Consider the following 24,196-nt stretch of genomic DNA (forward strand, 5'->3'; position numbering starts at 1 on the left):
GGATGCTGGCAGATTAATATTTTTACTTAATTTCACCAAATGAAAAACTACTCTAAACAAATATTTTAATGCTACTGGATGAAATCAGAATAGAAATTTGTAGAGGAACATAGATAAAACACAATACTAAGAACCACCGAGTCTAGGCTACTGGCTGTACTCTCCTGGATTTTGTTTTTTTGAGTATTTAAAACTAATTGATTTTAATCTTTGGTTTCCTAAGTGGTCTTACAAATGTGTATAGCTATGCTTTTATGGATTAGAAATAATAATTGAAGATCTTATTTCTGATTGATATACTGCACGTCATTTTCTGCATTCTGAATAATATCCCACCTTCATCTAGTGGACACTTTTGGCTAAACTACACAGGATGTCATGGATTATCATGATTGCCTGGGGCTTGGTGTGAAATAGATGTTGGGTTTCCCTGGTGGCTTAGACGGTAAAGTGTCTGTCTGCAATGCTGGAGACCCGAGTTCAATACCTGGGTCAGGAAGATCCCCTGGAGAAGGAAATGGCAACTCACTCCAGTATTCTTGCCCGGAAAATCCCATGGACAGAGGAGCCTGGTAGGCTACAGTCCATGGGGTCGCAAAGAGTCGGACATGACTGAGCAACTTTACTTACTTACTTACTTGGCTCTTTGCAATCTTGTTTATTGTAGCTGAAAATAGGCCTCATCTTTATTATTTACTGATGGAGATAGAATAATAAATTATTATGAACTCACATACAACTTAAAATGAATAAACTAAATATAAATTAATCCACAAGGATAGTTTGCAAAAACTAAAAACATTTAGAGAAGAAAAAAAAAGGATATGTCCTTTTCTTCAGGGCATGTTTTTCATCCTGGAGTAACTCTGCCCCTCTAGCCTTAGCATTCTCTCTCTTTTGAAGAGCCCCTATCATAGGATTTAGATATGTTTCAAAGAGTCTATTTTCTAGATTCAGCCATGCATAGACAGTTCTTGGAAGTACAGTGATCCTGAAGGCATTTGAATCTATGAAAGTCTCTGCTTTTTAAAATAATGACTTTAATTTGTTCACTAGAAGGAATCTGTCCAGTGAGCTCTCCAGGCTCATCACAGCTTTTTGTCTTACTAACTTGCCTTTGCCAGTTTATCTTTACTCTTTTCTTTAGGAATGGTATCATTTCTCTTGTCCCAATTTCAGAGATGTCCTCTGCTTTTCTACCATTTTGTTGCACTGAAGATATTTGTTTTTATCAGCAAGTTTCTTGCAATTCCTTTAGTTCCTTGATGAATTTGAGTAGTAGCTATCTCATGACCTCTTTCCTATAACTATCTTAAGTCTCTTCATTGGGAATTATTTTCAATCCTGTGCCCCCAAAGGTTGCAAATAGAACAAACAAGAAGCATCGGATTGTTTGACTAAATAATTTCAGCTGCTCCTCATAGTCCCCACACTGAATTACCCCTGTCTCTAAGAGAAGTAAGGTTTGGTCATCTTCCTCAGACACACGTCCAATATGTCATCTCTCAGCTGGCAAATTGAGAAACTAGTAAACTAGTCTGCCTTCAGAAGAGAAAAAATGTGAGTTATTTTATGTCTTATAGTTATCAGAGGATATGCTTAGGAAAAGTGCACAAGAAGCTCTTTCTGAAGATCTTAAATATGCCTTTATAGTCAGTGCAAAATTTTGTTTAGATTTTGCATTTCCGAATGTAGTCACTAAAGAGTAGAAATTTTCTTGATTTCTAAGAACCCATTTTGCAATTTGAGAAACATCCTTTTAGATTGCTGTGATTTGAGCTAAAAACTTCCTTAAGCTTTTAAGACCAGTTAAATAAGGTGAAGGAAGGCATCTGAAGACTTCATGAAACCAGACAATCAGAGTTGGAAAGACTTTTCTTTCCACTCTTCTCTTTAATAGACTATGCTTTTCTCTTGATTTTTGAATAATGTCTTTTCCCAAACCAAATGTCTCCATTTTCAGAAAAATTGAAAACTGCCAGCCAATATTAAAATATTTTGTCTGGTCTGCATAACTGCTAAACATTGCAAATTTTGGAAATGCCTACACAACTGTGCCTGGGTATCTTCTATTACTCCCAAATCTACATCTCTCCATGTATATATGTATTTATTAATTTTTTTCTCTATTGTTTGTTAATCTCTTTGTTAGATGATTGACAGTGTTAATATTCATATATCATTTTTGAGAAAATATAACAGCACAAAGATTGCACTGTTTTCCATCAGGAACCTGGAGAAATGAACACAGAAGTATGGTGCATAAGATATCACTGTCCTTCTTATCCACTCATAGCTATAGGCTGTACAGTGTTAATCATAAAAGCATAATCATAATCACAACCTAAATTTTTAAGGACACAGAGCTTCCTCTGGCATTAAAATCAAAAAGTTCTGGGAAAAGATAAAAATTACTTTGACTCTGTCTTGATTACTTAATATTAGCAAATACAATAGTTAACAAATAATGAATTGTTCTTTACTAATAATTGTAGTGGTTGGGAGCTTGGTAAAGCATGAGAATATATTACTTACTCATGTATATTCTGACTTCTCTGAGTATTTCATTGTGTTTTTCTATGAGAATGTCTTGAACTATGCCTTTAGCAGGTCACTGCAGCTCTGTTCCAAATTATTTTCATTCTGGGAACCAGACAGAGGGAAAAAATGCAATTATACATACACGCAACATACAACAAAGAGAAATATATATATATAGTATACTGATTTTTAAAATTTTAATAGAAGTGACCATCACAACTTTTGATCTCTCATTGGTCAAAGAAACTGACATGAATAAGGAAAATATTGATGGAATGTGAAACATAATCCTCCTGCAGGGAGGGATACTGAAGGAAGAAGGAAAAAATCAACCCGTCACACCCTTCATAAGCTTATTTTTATTAATCTTTCCACTAAAAGTACTTCCTATTATCTTTCACAACTTGCTTTTCCTCATGTGTTGTGTTTGTATGTGATCTGAAAATTTGAATCTGCCAGAATCCCTTGTTTTGATTTTTTTCTTGGCAATTTTCCACTCATTCTTTAGGAACTATAAGACCTTTGATGGGGCCTTTATAGGCCCATTTTAGCATCAATAAACTATGTGGTATATTTAGAATTACTTTTATTGAGAAATTTCTCATAAGTGCATAACTCTTTTCATTACTTTCATTATGGCCACAGCTGTATGTGTTAATGATTCTCTGAGGCTTGTGCAGTCAGCCTCCAAAGTTGAAGGTGCCAAGTTGGAAATAATACCATGTTTGTTTTATTATAAGTGGTGCAGACCAGTTAGACAGAAGACCAGCAGAGGGGTACCTGTCTTTGCTTCTGTTTAAAGGCAGATATATTTATTTCTAGAGTTCCCTAGTGTGGGGAACAAACCCACCACCGTACCTCATCAGGCACAAGATTTCTTAACAGGCCGAGGACTAAGTGTCAAAAGCTCAGTGTAACTAGGATATTATTTGGTATGTTTATATATTATTTGGCATATTCAAAACGTAACATTTGGTGTGTTACTCTTTCTCTTACATGTTCAGTCGCTCAGTTGTGTCCGACTCTTTGCAACCCCATGAACCGCAGCACGCCTGGCCTCCCTGGTCCATCACCAATTCCTGGAGTTTACTCGAACTTGTGTCTATAGAGTCGGTGATGCCATCCAACCATCTCATCCTCTGTCATCCCCTTCTCCTCCTGCCCCCAATCCCTCCCAGCATCAAGGTCTTTTCCAATGAGTCAGCTCTTCGCATGAGGTGGCCAAAGTATTGGAGCTTCAGCTTCAGCATCAGTCCTTCCAATGAGCACCCAGGACTGATCTCCTTTAGGATGGACTGGTTGAATCTCCTTGCAGTCCAAGGGACTCTCAAGAGTCTTCTCCAACACCACAGCTCAAAAGCATCAATTCCTCAGCGCTCAGCTTTCTTCACAGTACAACTCTCACATCCATACATGACCACTCGAAAAACCATAACCTTGACTAGACAGACCTTTGTTGACAAAGTAATGTCTCTGCTTTTTAATATGCTATCTAGGTTGATCATAACTTTCCTTCCAAGGAGTAAGCATCTTTTAATTTTATGGCTGCAATCACCATTTGCAGTGATTTTGGAGCCCAAAAAAATAAAGTCTGACACTGTTTCCACTGTTTCCCCATCTATTTGCCATGAAGTGATGGGACCGGATGCCATGATCTTAGTTTTCTGAATGTGAGGTTTAAGCCAACTTTTTCACTCTCCTCTTTCACTTTCATCAAGAGGCTTTTTAGTTCCTCTTCACTTTCTGCCATAAGGGTGGTGTCATCTGCATATCTGAGGTTATTGATATTTCTCCCAGCAATCTTGATTCCAGCTTGTGCTTCTTCCAGCCCAGCGTTTCTCATGATGTACTCTGCATATAAGTTAAATAAGCAGGGTGACAGTATACAGCCTTGACGTACTTCTTTTCCTATTTGGAACCAGTCTGTTGTTCCATGTCCAGTTCTAACTATTTCTTCCTGACCTGCATATAGGTTTCTCAAGAGGCAGGTCAGGTGGTCCCATCTCTTTCAGAATTTTCAACAGTTTATTGTGATCCTCATAGTCAAAGGCTTTGGCATAGTCAATAAAGCAGAAATAGATGTTTTTCTGGAACTCTCTTGCTTTTTTGATGATTCATCGGATGTTGGCAATTTGATCTCTGGTTCCTAAAACCAGCTTGGACACCTGGAAGTTCTTACATGTCGTAACCCCCAAATGGTTTTCCTGTCTATGCAATGTGATGGTTTCCCCTCCCATGCTGTCTTTAGTTCATCAGTCTTGTTCTTCCATGAAAATAGTTTGGTGATGTCCAGACCATCTTTCCTACCATAGCAGAGAAACCACTGTGATTGCAATAAAGTTCTGTGGTTAAGTGTCAGAGACATAAATGGAAAGGATCAGAACACTCTTGCTCTTCTCGCATACTTCTGGGAATTTCTCAGGCACTGTGTCTCTGGGGGCTTTAGTTAGCTCTAGAATTTCATAAACCCAAGCCTACCTGAGTTTTATGAAGCTTTTGTGGTTTTCTGTACTGTAAGGAGAGATGAGAACTAATAGAACCTCCAACAGCTAGTAAACATGTGATAAATGTGTTAAAGTATGAAATTTGAAAGTCAGAATTTTAGAAATGATCCAATCTAGAGGATGCTAAACATTGCTGCATACCAGAATGATGTTGGCAGATTTTTAAATAATGTATGCTGGAGTCAAAACTGCAGAGATACAGATTTTGTGTCTCTAAAGTGGGGGGCAAAAGACTCAGTCATCAAATCCAAGCCTCTCTTTACACTTTACCAGTTATCATCCCACTTCTGTTATCATCCCAGTGTTCAATTCAGGAAGTTACAGAGAGCAGGTGCTTGTAAATGTGATTGAATGACATCAAGTACACATCCAGAATCCATTTCTTTTTTTTTTTTTTTTTTTACTGACAGCACATCCTATGTTGTCTTATAATCTAGACAGACAACTAGGATATTCTTTCAGCATGTAACATTTAAGTCAGCTTCTTTGCTTTGATGGACATGTCTGATTCTTACCTACTCATTCCCACCCAGGTTGCAGAGAGAGAGAATAGCCTGAATATTACCATCTACCACCACCACCAAAAAATAAAAATCTCTAAAAGGAATTTTTGTTTAACCTACTAATCTAAAAAAATAATACTCAGGAATATCCTGGGATATTTCTCAACTTCTCATCCCAATACAAAATTTTAATTTTATGATTCAGTGTAATAAATAATTTATTTACTGCTATATGCCAGGTGCTCTGCTAGGTCATGGATTATGTGACCTTAATTGCACTGAGGAGAGCATGCAAGATCATAGCAGATGATGGAGCTAGTTATCATCGTGTTGGCATCCTTGCCCCGCACACTCAGCTTAATTATGTGCCTCTAAAGTGTTCAGGGATGCAATTTCAATGCCTTGATGCACTTTACATCCAGAGCCTTTTTCTCTGTCAAGGCTGCATTGAACAAATACCATTTTTTACTCTGCCCTCTGGTTTATGCTTCTTTTCTCTGCCTATGACCTATTGTGCTTTTTTTCCTCCTCAGTTCTACTTATGAAATCTAAAACACTTTAAACTAATTTCCAGATTATTTTGCCTTTTGAAAGTAGTTGTATTCAAATCTGAACGAGTTACTTAGAAGAGAGCACCACTACCTCCTTTGTAAAAGGAATCTGAATTAAATTTAAAGTTTCTGCCACGGATTCACGTAGTCATACTGCAAACACTACTGGCTATTCTAAATCAGCCCAGTTGATTCTTGGGTGCCATACTGACTGGTTCCAAGACAAATTTGTTTTTGTTCTGTACTCTTGCCATTGTTGATGTCTTGCCGTTACTGTTGACCAAGAGTCATGATGACATAATTGTCATTACCTGATCTTACGTGAATTTGGTCAGTGCTGTTGACTTTGTTGTCACATCAACATAATCAGTGAACTGTATGTGTTGTTGGTACCAATCATGTTGAGTTCAGCTGCTTTTCACAATGTCTTTTGAAAAATTGTTATAATTTATTATTTAAATAAAAAAATATATGCAGGCATAATGTCCTGAGCACAGAACAACATGATATATGACTATAAGTGTAAAAAAATCTAAAAGTATTCTTTAAATGAATTATCAAATTAATATTCTAAGTGAAAAGAAAATCATGCCGTAGTGTCATGGGTAGAAAATTTTTTTCTTTTTTAGTGGTGTATAAAATGTTGCATTTCACACTTAACATTTTTTAGGGGAGGCACTGTACCTAGCAAAATATTGTATGGCCCAACTTTGCATACTGCCTGAGATGGCCAAGTGACTTAATTCCACACATTGAGATATGATCAGAAGTCACTGGGTTGGTGTTTTTAAAAAGACAAATGAGAAAAAGTTACTCCTTTAAATAGGTAAACTTAACTGGTCAATGCTGTTTTCCATCTTCCTCACCAAAATGAAGACTTGGTAACAGAACATGAGTACCTTTCTTAAGATGATGTGACCTGGAATACATGATAAGGATGATAGAACTATAGGAGCAACCTAAGTATTTCATGAATTTGTGAGGCCAAGATACCAGCCCTGGACTTCCGGAAGACACCCTGGTGTATGAGAAATATCAAATCTTAAATTTTCAGTTTTTCAGGGATCTGTAAATAACCCAATCACAAATTTTGATGCTACACACAGATTCAAGTAAAAATAAAATAAAATCTACAAAACTTCAATAGCATCCCAATGAGATTATTTCTAAGTAGCTCAGTAAGAATGGTTTTCCAGGATGTTTTATTTTACTAGTATAAATAATACAGGTTCATTGTATTAGAATAGATGAATAAACTGATATAAGTTATCATCTAAATTCCCAACACTAGATTACTAATTAATGCTTTCCAATGTAAATAATAAATATAAACAAATACATATTAGGTTCAAACTTTTATAAAGATAAGTCAAACTATTCAATACGTATGCTGAAATCAAAGAGAATTTAAGTGTTCATTATATTAATACTATTCTTTCCATTTTTAAGTAGGTTTAAAATTGTTCAGGTTAGATATTATATATACCCATATATATATGTGTGTATGTGTAAAGCTTCTTTGTATATTTTCCAGAACATTTGATTGACAAATACTATAGGTGGAGAAACGTTTGCACTTCCTTCAGTGCTTCCTTGGGCAAAGTCAGGACTCCAACACTAAGAACTAAATATCTGAGTCTTTTTCACTGAGCCTAGTCCAGAACTATCTTTACACAGAGACTTAAAGAAATTCTTTTACTTATTCTTCCTTTCCCCATCCAAGAAATTATACCCCTCAAGCATATATTCACTGCCCAATTTAAAAACTGAAACAAAAGTTTTTACAATGCAGAGGTGTGTTATACAATAAAAGTAATTAGAATCCTTTGGATTTGAATGAAAAAAGGAACCTGCTGTATTGAGACAGAATTATCAGAAAATGCCTGCTATCAAGTATATTCACATTTGATAAGTGAAATGGCTTTCAATATGTTGTTAGGAATCTCACAGTAGATCATTAATGAGCTAGTCCCCATAACTGATTACAAGTCAGTTCTAGCAAGGGATGTAATTAAAGTCTCAGATGTTTTGATTTTCATGAATAGAAGTTTGTCCTCCCTTGGTGCCTTTTATCCATGCTCAGAGTTCTTTGCAATTATTAGCTCATTAGTCCTAGTGGATTTTTTAATTTAATTGTAAATTAGTAGACCCCACAGAGTTAAATATAAAACAAACAGAATGTTAATAGCCCATTTCATGAATATATATACCAATGGCTCAACCTTTATTATCTTAACATATACATTAATAATATGAGCAGTGACTTCAGCTCCCTTCTAAAGTACAGTTCCATACTTCAGACATATCATTAATCCATCGAATTTGTCTCAACCTGAAAGCTTCTTTTTTTAATACACTATTCCAAAGTTAAGCTTTTGGTAGAATTCCATATATGTCCGTCTCACTATTTTGGTATATTAATGTAGTGAAATCTCATACTTTTGAGATAAATATTTTTTGATAAATACTCTGATTACTGAGATATCATTGTAATTATTTTTCAAGGATTTTACATTGTCATTTCTTCTAGTGATGCCTTCAATCTGAGAAGGAAATCCTGGACATTCCCAACGTTTCCAGGGGCCTGAGAAATGTTTGGATTTATATAGAAGAGAAAATATCAGGTATAACTGAAAGACTGAAAGAAGACAAATATTTATCACATGGATATATAGAGAAGTGAGCTCCGATGCCCCTGAAATTTATAGAATATAAGGACCTAAATTGTTGACAGTTGAAGTTCATTCTACTCAGCTTCCTTTCATCCTCCAATTCTAACTTCCCCACGAGGTTCACCCCTTCCCTCAGTCTGTTCCAGTGCTGTCGTCCCATTCCTGGAACGGTGGGCCTGCATGTGACTAAAGCCTGGCCAGAGTATTGCTTTCACCTGACCATGGTGATAGTTCCATGCATTAGTTTCCTGATATTGTCATAACGAAGTACCACAGATTGGGTGACTTGAGCAATGGGAAGTTATTGCCTTACAGTCTGACAGTTCCAAAATCAAGACACCAGCAGAGTTAGTTTCTTCTGGAAGCTGTGAAGGAGAATCTGTTCCATGTCTCTCAGTTGGCTTCTGGTGTTTTGATGGAAATCTTTGGCATTTCTTGGATTCTTCTGCATCATCCCAGTGTCTGCTGTCGCATGGCATCCTCCCTGTGTGCCTCTGTGTCTAGATTTCTCCTTTTCAGGAAAATAGGACATCAGTCATTGGATTAGGGACTCACCTCTCTCCTGTATGACCTCATCTTAGCTAATTACATTTGCAATGACCCTGCTTCCTCACTATCACAGGTCCTGAGTGGGGTAGGACTTTAGCATATGATTATTTATAAGGGAACATAGTGCAATTCATGAGTCCAAAATAAATGCATAAATAATAAGACTCAGTGAAATACAATAAAAAATTCACTGTGAATCCTAACAAATGTTTTCAGTCTTTCCTCCACAAGAGAATGCAGTCACATAATAGCTGCTGGGTGGGTGTGAGGGTCTGTGGAAAATGTATCTACCGTTGTGGAAGCAAAGCCAAGAAATGAAGATAGAAACGTCTATTTGCTTCTTATTGAACACTGGGTAAAACCATCTCTGAAGCCAAATAACCCCTTAATTGCTCACCTATATGGGTGAAAATACCCCCGCTTTGTTAAGCCTGTATTAATATCACTTTTTTTCCAATTACCACAGAAATAGAGTCAAGATTAATATGATTAAAGAGTAGGATTAGAGATGGAGTATTCATGTGAACTACAAGAAAGGTGATGGAATGAATAATTCCTTTCTGCTTTTGTATTATTTTCGATCAGACTCAACTTGATGAGTTCCTGCACAGTAATATGTAATGCCTTGAAAGCACAAGTGAATCTAATCATTTTGTTTCTATGAAATATTGAATCCCTTCACACAACAGCAATGGACTAAGGCAGAATTTCCTGTAACAACAAATCTCCTAGCAAAGAATCAAGGTACATGCTTCCAAATGCTGGGTCCATGCCTTGCTGGGAATAAAGAGACAGTCAAACTAAGGGCAAGAGGACTAGCACAGAGTTAACAGCCTTACAGGTCAAATGCAGTTAGAGCCAGTGACCTTGAAAAGTGGCCTTCCATCAGAGACAGTGTCCAAACAATGAAATTAGAGATGCATGATAAAGGAAAGCAGTTCTTGGGAATGGGATGGGAACTTGACTTTGAGAGTGCATGGTGGTAATGATGGTATGTCAGGCAAAGTAGAATCATCTCTGAGAAATGTTTAGAAGCAGGGGAAAAGGGGAGCAAAGCCTAATTTCCAAAAAGACGGCAGATAATAAGTCAGGAAAATATGCTGTGGCTGGTTCTTCCGCAAGTATCATTGACCATGAATCTTCAAAATACGTTAAGCACTCCAACACTTACTTTATGCACTAGGAACCCAAGCAGTCTAGTGTCAGACTATCAGTAGTCTTATTGTCTCTAGGGGTGTTTGATGGTGTGGTGGTTCCATTCAGAGATGAGACTTATGCTAAAATTATCAAGGAGGTGCCTGGTATCCAAATTCTAATTTCCATATCTTATTCATTTGCTAAATGTGTACCATAGATTTGAAGATAAATTAGCTTCTCATTGGTCATGGGTGAAATACAAAGCAACAGTCAAGAAGAACAGAAAGAATAGGAATAAGAAATTGACAGTATAAAGAGCAAAGAAGATGACACTGTACAGAGACTTCCAATGTAATAGTGTATAAGAAGCATAACTTCATTATATCTTTAGTAATTCTGAGAACTCTGGAAATAGTTCATTGCATCAATAAGGGTACTCAGCCTTGGGACCTCACACTTCTAAGTTGCAGGCTCACTGCCTAACAGTAGTAGCCTTCTGATACATGCATGACTGTACTGGACAATATCTATGCCTTGTGTCTGGTCTTCTTCACCCATGTTTTAAGCCAGCCATTGTTATAACAACTAACTTCATATAAATGTATAATCTGAGAGCACCTCAGTTTTGCCTGTCTTCATGCCTTCTGTTTTGTATCCCAGGTCTTCTCTGGCATTTTGTTGTGGGACACTTGTATGAACTGCGTGGCAAACTGGAGTGCCAGAGAGTAAGCACATGCTGGGGCAATCCTTGACCCCTGGGAGAAAGGAGCTGGGACATGAATGCCTTCCTCTTTTTTCCTTCCAGCAAGCAATTTGGAGGCATATTCTACATTGTTCCTCAGAAGACTCCAGCATAAACTAGCCCCATTCCCCATAGCAGTGACCAACTCAAAAACACTCCTTGTACTATTCCCTGGCATTACCCCTCCCCCACTGACCTTAACTCAGACTCCAGTTTCTGGGGGAAGCGCAGGTTACCAAAGTGACCTAGTTGCTCTGTTATGTTTTATGGCTAGAATCTTATTGTGGTTCAGGGTTAATCAATTGTAAATCTCTTAAGCTTTTTACAGTGGAGGACACAAAAAAGAGTTGCTGACATGTGAAAGGCAACAATTCACAAGTCAAAGCTGGCAATTGAGAATATCAAGTGTTGTGATTTGGGTTTGGTCTCGGGTGGCCTCGGCCTGCAATGGCTTGGAATGGGGCTTGGGTTCCCAGCTGGAGATTGGGGCTGGGTTACAGTGGTGAAAGCTCCAGATCCTAGCCACTAGACCAGTGGTCAGTGACAGGAGCCCTGGCCCTTCGGCTATACAGAAAAGAATTCCCACAAAGATGGACAGTAGTGAAATAAGTGAAATATTTGTTAAGAGGGAAAAGAGTACAGTACATGTGGATAGACACACGGGAGAACTCAGGGAGAGAGTCGCTGGGTTGCACCCTTGTGGCAGTTTTAATTATTTTTCTGACATATTTCTTCCGAGTTCCTTTTAGCCAATCATTTTGATTTGCCTGGTTCACAGTCCATATCTGGTATGTCTCAGGATCCTCCCACGTGTACACACATCTCTCTTAGCAAAGACGGATTCTACCAAAAAGGCGTATGGCTAGGGAACATCCCTTGGCCTCTCTCCCCTTTGGCTTCCAATGAAATTTTCTGACAGTGTGTGGTCAGGGAGGTCTCCTGACTTCGAGAGTAGGAAATACATGGTCTAGGCAGGGCCCAGCCTGCTCCTTTAATTGTCTTACTATTCTCATCTTGGAGTTTCCGTCCATAGGGAATGAGTCTCCAATCGCTTTACCTAGTGTGTGCTTAGTCACTCAGTCGTGTCTGACTCTTTGTGACCCCATGGACCGTAGCCCACCAGGACCATCTGTCCATGGGGATTCTCCGGGCAAGCATACCGGAGTGGGTTGCATGCCCTCCTCCAGGGGATCTTCCCAACCCAGGGATCGAACCCATGTCTCCCGCATTGCAGGCGGATTCTCTACCATCTGAGTCACAGGGAAGCCCACTTTATCTGAGGGTGGCTCAGCTACGTCCTGCCTCAGGTTCATATTTTAGATCTTCACCGTTCACTCTATAACGTATGTTCTGATCAGAAGCCAGCCACTTCTGAACTGGTATCGTGGTTGCAATCGCTATGATTGATGAAAATTCCTGTCTTTGGATTTTCCACAGGAGCCTCCAGAGTGAATTTTGTGAACTACAGGTTAAGTCAGACCAATTCAAATTCTCCAAATTTGGTACTTGGCTTTACTTTATTGTAGATTTGCTTTATGGGGTATGTGAAAGAATGAGAGTGGTGATAGCACTTGATGCCACAAAGTACTTAACTATCTAAAATATTTTATTCCTAAACCTGATTACATGTAAAAATCACGTGGAGAAAAATTTTTTTTGAGATAATAATTCTTGAGCTCCACCCCAAAGGCCCTGACTCCATTGATCTAGGCAGAGATCCTGAGAGCTATATTCTTAAATGCTTCCCAGGAGATTTTGATACATGGTCAAATTAGGGAAACAGTGATCTAAATAATTCATGAAGGATTTTAAGAGAACTTGTTACCTAAAACTATAAATCTTTCTCCCATAGGGTTGGAAGCTTAGGTGTTTTCCAAATCACATTTCCTTATTTTCAAGTGAGGAAAAGTCTTAACTTCTTGATTTGAGAAGGGAAGTTTAGAATTTAATTTTCAAAATAAAAGGTCTAATTTCATATGTTTTGATCTTTCTGAAGATTAACACAGATAATTTTTTACATAGTTTCACTTGTAGGCATCTATAGACAGGCTTAGTTTTAAAGAAACTATGTCTTAAGTGTAATCACAGATAGTAGAAAATGTACACGTGGGCTTCCCTTGTAGTTCAGTTGGTAAAGAATCTGCCTTCAATGCAGGAGACCTGGGTTTGATTCCTGGGTCATGAAGATCCCCTGGAGAAGGGCATGGCAACCCACTCCAGTATTCTTGCCTAGAGAATCCCATGGACAGAGGAGCCTGGCAGGCTATAGTCCATGGGGTCGCAGGAATTGGACACGACAGCAGCTAAACAGCAGCCACCAATGTCTAGGTGTAATCATAGATAATAGAAAAGGTGCACAGTTAATTATAAATACTTCATCCAGTAATTAACACTAATTAACTATGCAATTAAGATGTTGATTGACAGAGACAATTAAGTTGATTCTCAAATATGCATGCTCTTAAAGTATTCACTAACTAGTTCAACTGTACCACATTTCCTAATAGACTCCCAGAAATAAATATGGTATTTCTTCTTCTTTTCAGAAACTGCTTTAATAAATGAATGCTTCTTTGTGTCCAGGTGAATCCATAGCTTCTCGAGATTGCAGACAAGCCAGAGGGAGTGAGATGCTTAGCAAAAGGGTATGGGCTATTCTCTGAGAAACTGAAAACTGTTTTTTGTCGTTGTTGTTGCAGTGCCTTTGTCTGTATTGATTGGCAATGCTTTTGTGAACAACAAAAAAGAAGTGACAGAAATAAATGACATAAAAATATTAATAAGCAAGCTTATAAATATAAATTGGCTTCTTGATATAATTTTTGTTGGGTGAGTTCCTTGGTTAAGGGATTTTCTAATGTGATGAACTTAATTCAGATGAAAAGAGATTTTTTTATGAAAATTCAGTTAATTTGTAGAATTGTAATACTTGAATTGTGACTATAGATTTCCTTTACCTATCTGTGGCAGAAATGTACAGTTACCATGGAAAATAAAAAGGAAAATACAACCATGGTGAGTTCAATCAAACTACAATGAAACTTATAGAAAGGTAGCAAAGTTGCCAATTGGAAATTTCCGTTCATTCATTTAATTATTCAGCCAACAAATATTTATATATTATCTATCCTCTCAATGACTGTCCTAAACAGTAGGGGTATATTAGTCAATAAAATACACAGAACAAAATCCCAACCCAACTGGGGACTTACATTTTATATTTTCTACCCTTCTTACTAGAAAAATATGAAATTACCATGGGTAACTAAGCATTACTGTTGTTGCTTGTCTGAATATAATGTCAAAGCAGAAATGTACCTGAAATACAGTGCAGACTGCAAATGACAGTACCTGTGTTTCTTTTTTTTTTTTTAGTCCCTGTGTTTCATCTTCACCTTCTTTTTGTTATGATTCATGGGGATGCCAAAAACCCTTGGAAGTATACGTGGACTTATAGAAAATGTCCTGTAGCTTAAGATTGCTGGGTGTGCTACCATCTCAGTTCATGAAACCATCTAACCTGAACTGCCTGAATGAGGAATTTGGACATTTCATTTGGCTACGTATCTGATATTCAGAAAATCTCAATAGAGTATATTTTAAATGATGTGAATATTTGACTAGTATTAAACTGAAAAACTATAATAAGGGTCTTTGAGAAGTTGGAGTCAGGTCAGCATTTTAATAAGAAATTTACTTTCTGAAAGCCAACTTTATAATGAGTCTCATTTAAATCTTTGGTTCTCACCAAGAGCAGGGCTTCAAGTTCAGTCTTTTTTGTTTCATCTTGTTTTGCCTGTGACTGCTCCTTCTACATCTGAGAATCCTTTATTATGAGGCTTAGAAATAGGACATTTTATTATGAGTCATTAATGGAGTTTAGGGCCCTTAAGGGAGTAGATAGTCTTGGATTTTGAAGTTCGGAAGAAAAGCATGGTCCAGAATACTCCTGTACTAATAATAAGGCATGTTGTAGGGTACTCTAATACTGATATAAAAGGAAAGAAGAGAAAAAATAAAATCTACGGTAAAAGTGCCTCTGAAGAAACAAAGGATGAATGATGACAGGCATTTTGGCCACTGTGAAAAAAAGCAGGATTTTTGCCAAGTCTTCTCTTCATCCTTCTCATTTTTATCTCCTTTTCTTTCTTTTCTCCTCTGCCTCTTCCTCCTCTTCACTCTTCATCTTTGTCTTCTTCTCCTTTGAATTAAGGGAGGATGGAAGGTTTTCTATGCTTCATACTATGAGTCACTTTGGAATGTTCCTAAATGGGAAATTTGACTTTCTTTTTCTTTGCAAGCTGCTTATGCTATTGTGTCTAGACTTGATCACACTGCCAGTGAGAGCCAATTAAGGACATCTGTGTTAAGATCAAGTGCACGATTATCAGACTATACTCACACTTTAGTCATACATAGAATTCCACAATCAGCGGTGGTCTAGTCAGACAAGCCCCTGGGGCTGGGGGTTAGGATTCTGGTTTAAAGTGTTGGTGATTTCTGTGGTTTGAAGTACTCTCACAGTGGGTGATTTCAAGATATTACATGATGAATTGAATTTAGAGTTAGGTAAGAGAGCCATTTTGCACTCTACTTGTTTTGTGAATAAGCTGTATCTTCTCTGAAATCCAGAGTGAACTATTCAGTGATTGATGTGGGGCAGTTTAAGCTTAAATGTAAAGAGCATGTATCACTATGGGAAAGAAAAGGGAAATTTTAGTGTAAAAATTGCTTAGGGAGTTTTTTGTGAGAGTTTTAACTGGAGCGTCACAACTCTAATCATCTCCCTGCTGAAAGAGTAGGGAAACTGAACTCCAGTTTCCTGGGGCTATTATCTCTGGCCTCCAAGATTAGACACTATCAGTGCCTTCTATTAACCAGTGTTATGTGTGACCAATAGTTACCTGCTCTATCATTTATTGCAGAATATTTTGCCACCTTCTTTCTCCATGTAAAGGATTTATGTAGCTTTGGATGCCATCTGATTTATTGAGGAATAAATAAGGAGGTCTCCAGGTGATACATCAGTACCCAGATGTTCAGAGAGTCCATATCCATCTGGAAATATTTCAGTGCTCAGTTCACTATAAAAGTTACCTAAGATTTTCCAAGCCCAATAGCTGTTTTCTCTATATTATACTAGAATTGAAGGAGTTGCAGGTCCTAAAGTGGGATGGGGTAGTGGGAAGAGTCCTTGAATTAGTCCTTAAATTAGAATCACAAACACTTGGTCAAACTCATCTGTTATCACGTTAGGTTTTCTATTTACAAAACAGACATTCTTGATTATTATGTCAGAAACTCTTTATATGAATCTCTATTCACTAAATGGATATCTTCATGAGAGCTAAAAGTAAGTTTTTTCACCTAAACTTATACTGGCCCTTATCCACTGTTACCTTTAGATATGATTAATTATGTCATAGGACAATGGAAAATAGAATGCAACTTCTCTTAAATATTTAAATGTGTTGTGAGACCAAAAGCATATTTTGAAGTAGATTTATTATCTGAACAAGACAAACTAGTGCTGTGATGATTTTAGCATCAGAAATCCTCTGGTTCAATGATGTTTCTAAAGTCTATTTGATAGCATGAAAAAATATGTGTTAGAAAGTTATAAAAAATTTTAAGGATCCAAATTATATGTAATTAATCACAGTCCTATGGCTCACTAGTAAAGAATCTGCTTGCCAGTGCAGGAGATGAGGATTTGATCCCTGGGTTGGGAAGATCTCCTGGAAGAGGAAATGGCAACCCACTCCTGTTTTCTTGCCTGGGAAATCCCGTGGACAGAGGAGCCTGCCAGGCTACTGTCCATGGAGTCACAAAGAGTTGGACATGACTGAGTGAGTCCTGATGCATACACTATAGATAATATACTATATTATTAATATATATCAGAACTATGAATAATGAATATTTTTATTTTGGAAATTGTACATAATAGTATATTACATAATATTTTTAAATAAAGTAAAAAAATGTCAGTTCATAATTAAAACAATTACCAAAAGAAAATCAAAATATTTTAAAGTTTTAGCTTTATCTCTATGTGGGAAGACTATGCTAATTTTTTCTTATGCTCATTAACTTTTAAATCCTGGATCAAGAATTTAAAGCCTGCCTTTAAAATTTCTCACAAAGAAGATTTAGAGAGTTTTAGAAGTGAACAGACATTACTTCTTATGACTTATTCACCTCCCAAACTGAAACCTTCCACATCTTTTTGTATCCCTGAGTTAAAGTTTCTGATGACTTAATTTTTCAGGAAAAGTAGGGCAAAGTTTGATCACAGGACATTTTCAGAAATCAAATGAGGTCAGAGATCACTGAATAGATTCATACCATCTGGGAGGCCAGAGCCAACAGAGACAGTTAAATCTTGAAAATGCAATTTACCAGAGGCTTTGAAAGTTCTCTGAGGGTCACTTACAGCTTTAAGCATTTCAGTATTAATTTTATCCCAAGTTAAATGAAGTTACTGCTATTTTAAATTTTAAAATATGTGCTTGTTTTGAAGAATACAAAATATGGGAAAAGAGAAAGATTAATAATGACAACGTTTTTGTTCCATGAAGGCAAAGTGAAGTCACTCAGTTGTATCTGACTCCTTACGACCCCATGGACTGTAGCCTGCCAGGTTGCTCGATCTATGGGATACCAGGCAAGAATACTGGAAAGAAAATGAAAGTGATGTCGCTTAGTCGTGTCCAGCTCTTTGCGACCCCATGGAGCCCACCAGGCTGCTCCATCCATGGAATTTTCCAGGCAAGAATACTGGATGGGGTTGCCATTTTCTTCTCCAGGGGATCTTCCCGACCCAGGGATCAAACCCAGGTCTACATGCACTGCAGACAGACTCAGACTCAGACTGTCTGAGCCACTAGGGGACCCTATGAAGGCAAAAGTGGCTAACATTTGGTGTATGTCCTTTCAATACTTTTCTATGAATATTTTTGTTGTTGTTCAGTCACTGAATCGTGTCCAACTCTTTGTGATCTCAAGGACTGCAGCACACGAGGCTCCTCTGTCCTCCACTAGCTCCTGGAGTTTGCTCAGATTCATGTCAATTGAGTTAATGATGCTAACCATCTCATCCTGTGCTGCCCCCTTCTCCTTTCCCCTTCAATCTTTCCCAGCAGCAGGATCATTTCCAATGAATGGGTTCCTTGCATCAGGTGGCCAAATTATTAGAGCTTCAATATTTTTTGATATTTGAATTTTTTACTCACAGATATACAACTTAAGTTCCTATTTCACTTCTTAACAACCTAATCACTCCAAATTATTTCTGGAAACACTAAATAAATTTAAATCATTGGATTAAATATAGGAAGTTATACAATACAGTGGTAAACTTACTCAACTGGGAACTAACAGTCATGGGTTCAATCCCCATAATGTCCCTGTCTGGAAGTACAAATATGGTACCAGCTTTTTTAGATGGCAGGGAAGATGGAATATATGGATCAGAATGAGTTGGTGCAATCAAATCACCTAATAAGTGTGATAAAATCCAGATTTTCTAACTCCAGCCCCAAATATTCTGATTCAGCAACCTTGAGGTAAGACCCAGTGGTCTTCATTTTTAATAAGGAACTTGGGTGTATGTATTGCAAGAGATTCTGGAAACACCACTGAAAATCAGTGGATTAGATCTCACTTTGTTTTCAAAAATTCTTAGGGAGAAGTTAAAGGAAGTTAGGGAAAGTGCTAAAGTTACCAGCACTGCATCTCTCAAGTCCAGGAAACCCAGGATATGTGATTTTGTAGGCATAGCTGGTCAAAGGGCTGTAGCCACTCTCCTCAAGGCCTGCAGTCTTTTCCACCAAGCTGTGTCAAGCGTTCTTTAAGTCCATGACATTCTTTCCTTTCCTGTATCTCCCCTTCATACGTATTTCCCATGGCTTTTCAAGTCACAAGTTTCATTAATGATAAAGTTCATATAGGAACATAGATCTCTTGATCCTTTTCCAAGGATTTTCCTGCTGAATGATCCTTAAAACCCTGAATTTCAGGCTTCCCAAGCAGTATCTCTTTCAAGAAGCCTTTCCCAGTTCTTGAGTCTTTTCTGTGTCTCTATAGTAACTCCCTACTCTGGGAGTTTACTTCTTTCGTCATTCTTATAATATAGTTAGTTCACTTACCACCTTTCCCTACTAGACTGAGTTATCCTAGTACCAAGCACAATCCTGGGCACAGAATATGTACACCATAATGAGTAATGAATTAACAACTTAATGTTATTTATGGTTAAAAGGACATAGCACATCTACATGGTATGTTTTCCACCCCTTGGTTAAGCTCTATGTTCTTCAGGGATTGCCAATATTTTGAAGTTTCATCTCTCATTTAGGCGGCATTTATAGCATTTCATCTTTTCTGAAACAGCAGGAATATATCATTTTACTCTATTACACATACATCTTGAAGTAGGATTTTTTTTTTAAATTTATTTCAATTGGTTGGCCTGATTTCCATTGGAGACTGCATTTTAAGTTGTTATTTTATCCTCTGATTGGGAATAACTACTCTGTAAAGGAAAGGAATAAAGTGTTCAAAGAAGACAGTTATGTCTGTTGACACTATATTAAAATTCAAATGCAACGCAAGCTGGAAGAAGTCAGGCTACCAAATAATCTGGATTATTTCTGAGTCCAGGAGAAAAATTCAAACTAATTATTCCTCTAGCAAGCCATTGCAAGCCTCTACATGCATAGTCTTTGAAAGAAAAACAAGGAGACTACAGAAGTGAACTGGAGAATATTCATTTTTCATGCTTGAGGACACTTACATTTTCTAATGTATTTTCAAAAATAAACTTTTATTTAAAAATATAAGCATCACACAAATCATTTCTGAACCATTTTGGGTTTCAAGGAAACACAAGTCCCACCTTCTTAGCACCAAAACTGTCTCCAGATACCTTTCATACCTGTCAGTCAGTCAGTCAGCTCAGTCACTCAGATTCAGTCATGTCTGATTCTTAGTGACCCCATGGACTGCAGTATACCCAGCTTCCCTGTCCATCGCCAACTCCTAGAGCATGCTCAAACTCATGTGCATTCAGTCAGTGATGCCATCCAACCATTTCATCCTCTGTCATCCCCTTCTCCTGCCTTCAATCTTTTCCAGCATCAGGGTCTTTTCAAATGAGTCAGTTCTTCCCATAAAGGCAGCCAAAGTATTGGAGTTTCAACTTCAGCATCAGTCCTTCCAATGAATATTCAGGACTGATTTCCTTTAGGATTGACTGGTTTGATCTTGTTGTCCAAGGGACTCTGAAGAGTCTTATCCAATACCACCATTCAAAAACATCAATTGTTTGGTGCCCAGCTTTCTTTATGGTCCAGCTGTTACATCCATACATGACTACTAGAAAAACCATAGCTTTGACTATAGGGACTTTTGTCTGCAAAGTGATGTCTCTGCTTTTTAATGTGCTATCTAGGTTGGTCATAGCTTTTCTCCCAAGGAGCAAGCATTTTTTAAATTTCATGGTTGCAGTCACCATCTGCAGTGATTTTGGGGCCCAAAAAAATAAAGTCTCTCACTGTTTCCATTGTTTCCCCATCTATTTGCTGTGAAGTGATGAGACCAGTTGCTATGATCTTAGTTTTTAATGTTAAGTTTTAAGCCAGCTTTTTTACTCTCCTTTTTCACTCTCTTCAAGAGGCTATTTAGTTCCTCTTCACTTCTGCCGTAAGAATGGTGTAATCTGCATGTCTGAGGTTATTGATATTTCTGCCAGCAATGTTGATTCCAGCTTGTGTTTCATCCAGTCTGGGATTTTGCATGATGAACTCTACATAGAAGTTAAATAAGCAGGGTGACAATGTACAGCCTTGATGTACTCCTCTCCCAATATGGAACCAGTCCATTGTTCAATGTCCGGTTCTAACTGTTGCTCCTTGACCTGCATACAGATTTCTCAGGAGGCAGGTAGGTGGTCTGGTATTCCCATTTCTTTAAGAATTTTCCACAGTTAGTTATGATCCACATAGTCAAAGGCTTTAGCGTAGTCAACGAAGCAGATGTTTTTCATAGCTGTCAATGTACCTAAATATTGACTCTGTTTTGTTTACCTGTTAGGGGTCATTGCTTTTAAGGAACCCTTCACCTAAACTCAATGAGAGTTGTATAGAATCAGCCCAGCTTCTTGCATTCCTGTAGAAATTGGACATAAGCCTTCATAATTGGAGAATTCCCTTGTTAACCCTCATCTTGATATGTTGTCTGACTCTCATTTACCTCTCTAATTTTATCCCTTCCATTCTGCCTCTGCCTTACTCCACTCTAGCTTCTTTTGATTTTCTTACTGGTCCAAAGCCCCCAAACACATTCCTGACCCAGGGCCCTTGTCCTTAGAGTCATCTTTGCTTGCTATGCTACTCCTTTCCCACGGAACTCAGCTTAGCCCACCTCCTCACTTCCTTTGGGGTCTTTATTCAAATGTCAGCTAATCAGAGAGGTTGCTTTCTTTATTTCTTCACTCTGCTTTATAATTGTTTTTTCATAGCATTTATCACCCATTGATACCTTAGGCTGTTTAAGTCAATTACTGTGAATCTGAATATGTTAATATGAGAACATATTAGGTGCCTGTCCTGGCACCTAAAAAAGTACCTGGCACCTAAAAAAGTACCTGGCATATAATAGGTACTTAAAATTACGTGTTAAATAAATGAGTGATTACTGTGGGGAAATAGTGAGGCAGTGTTTAAAAAGGATAAATGACACAAGTTCTGAGGTATTAAAATAGCATTTAAAACCAAGTACCTGAGCTTTATACCTTATAGACCTTTGAAGACAGTGAAACCTTTAGAGGGGCTCCCCTGGTGGCTCATGCTAGTGATGTCTATAGACTTGGTTTTCATTTCTGAGAGGAATTCCATCATTGCTCCCTCCTTTTCCACACCCTTGAGTTTTAAAACAGAATTCTATTTTCTATAGGAATGTAGATTTGTAAGTGTCAAAAATTATGTATAAAAATGGCATTATAAGTACATACGGTTTTATAACTTCTTATTACAGAGGACTAATGCAATAATACCCCATTTCTGTCAAAAATTAGCCTTTATAATGTAGCTTTGAAGGGTAAAATAATTCCCTTCACAAATCCCCAATAATTAGACATTTAAGTTATGTCCAAGAGTGCAGTTTTCTAAGCTATACTGAGATGTCCATTTGTGTGGAAAAATCTGTAAATTCATCTATAAATAGTTCTACTGGCTAATTTCCTAGGTGTAGAATTGTTGTCTCAAAAAGCATGGCTATTTTTAAAGCATTTGAAGTACACTCACAAATTCCCTTCCAGAAAGACTGTAGCAATTTACCAGCAGTGCAAGAGAGTGCTATTTATGGTGTCTGTGTTAGTTAGGGTTCTCCAGAGAAGCAGAACCAATAGGATACAAAAAGAGATTTATTATGAGGAACTGACTGAAACAATTACAGAGACAGAAGTTCTACAACCTGCCATGCATAAGCTGGAGACCCAGAAAAGCCAGTGATGTGATTCCTTCTGAATCAAAGGCCTGAGACCCAGGAGAGCTGATGATGTAAATGCCAGCTTGAGGGCAGAAGAAGAAATGAAATAGCCCATCACAAGCAATAGGCAGAAAAGGGGGTGAATCCCTCCTTCTTCAGTCATTTTGCTCTATTCAGGCCCTCACCAGACTAGGCGCTGCCCACCCACACTGGGGAGGGCAATCTACTAAATCAATGATTCAAATGCTATTTTATCCAGAAACACTCTCACAGACACACCCAAAAATAATATTTCATCAAGTATTTTAAGCAATCCCTGATTCAGACAAGTTGACATATAAACTTAACTATCACAATTCCACCTTTTGTCAACTCAACACTCACACCCATCTTCACAAACCATGCTTAATCTCCAAACAAAAACAATAAGGTTATAATTATACCTAACATGGTGCAACATACATACAGCCAAAAACCTACTAACCCTTTAACCATAAGAGTTCTTGAAGAACACTCTTATTAATACAGAATTTTCCACAGAATTCAAGGAAGCCAAATCGAGGTGAGACAGAATTGTCCCTTTGGACCTCATGATTAATGTGTTTACATGCACACACAAACCCTACCAGTTTTGTGTCTTTAAAAGCTACTCTAATTCTAAAGGCCTTTATGTCTTGTGTTTCGGTAGTAACAATGCCTTCCTGGCCTTGCCAGACACATAGTGATTCACGTGCAGCTCGTGGACCTGGCCAGCACCAGGAGGCTGCCGGGGGACACCCCTGTACACAAAGGTATCCTGAGCTGCATTGCTCTCAACCTGTAGGGAACAAGAATTGCCGTCCAGAAAAGGGGCTCATGAGAATGTCTGCTACTTCTATCAGGGCACTGGATCCAGGAACTGTGAAGAAAGTTCACAAGCAGCAAATATTTATCGTAATCAGGACAGTTCCTTTATCTGTGTGTCTCATGACTGTGGCAAAAGGAATAAGCAGTCTAGTTTGGAATCAGCCAATTTCCTTCAAAAATACTTCATTTCCAAAGAGAGTTTTCCCAAATTTCAGGTTCCTTCAGCTGATCACCCCATTGAAGTGCTGAGTGTGCCCCTCAGACCCTTCTGGAGCTAACGCTGACCTGCTGTAGACCTGTGGGTATTAGGCAGGAAGGGACTTCCCCAATGGCCTTTGGCCTCAAAGCCATATGAAATCTTTGCTTTCCTGAGGAAGGCTTTCCGTTATGAAAAAGAACAATTACCAGGGCTGGAGTAGATGCTTAAGTGGCTTTGAACAACTTGTACCTGACTGTCAGCTTGCTATCTTTTAGTTCAGCTATGAAGTTTAGCTTTGGCAGTTCCACTGCATCCTTTACCTCTAAAATTTGAATTACAATTTGTTATTTGGAAACAAATTTCCTCATTTTTACTGAGCAAATTGGAAAACATTAGTTCTTACTGACATGGTTTAGTCACAAAGTCGTGTCCGACTCTTGTGTTCCCATGGACTGCAGCGCG

At 37.9% G+C, this 24,196-nt stretch overlaps 1 pseudogene; it reads left to right on the forward strand.

Moving 5' to 3' along the window:
* Window positions 1-23,813, forward strand: part of LOC110142743 (WD repeat domain phosphoinositide-interacting protein 3 pseudogene) — a 45,093-nt pseudogene extending 21,280 nt beyond the window's left edge.
* The last annotated feature ends 383 nt before the right edge of the window (window positions 23,814-24,196 follow it).

The sequence above is a fragment of the Odocoileus virginianus genome, chromosome 31 (assembly GCF_023699985.2).
Source record: "Odocoileus virginianus isolate 20LAN1187 ecotype Illinois chromosome 31, Ovbor_1.2, whole genome shotgun sequence".
NCBI classification, from domain to species: Eukaryota; Metazoa; Chordata; class Mammalia; order Artiodactyla; family Cervidae; genus Odocoileus; species Odocoileus virginianus.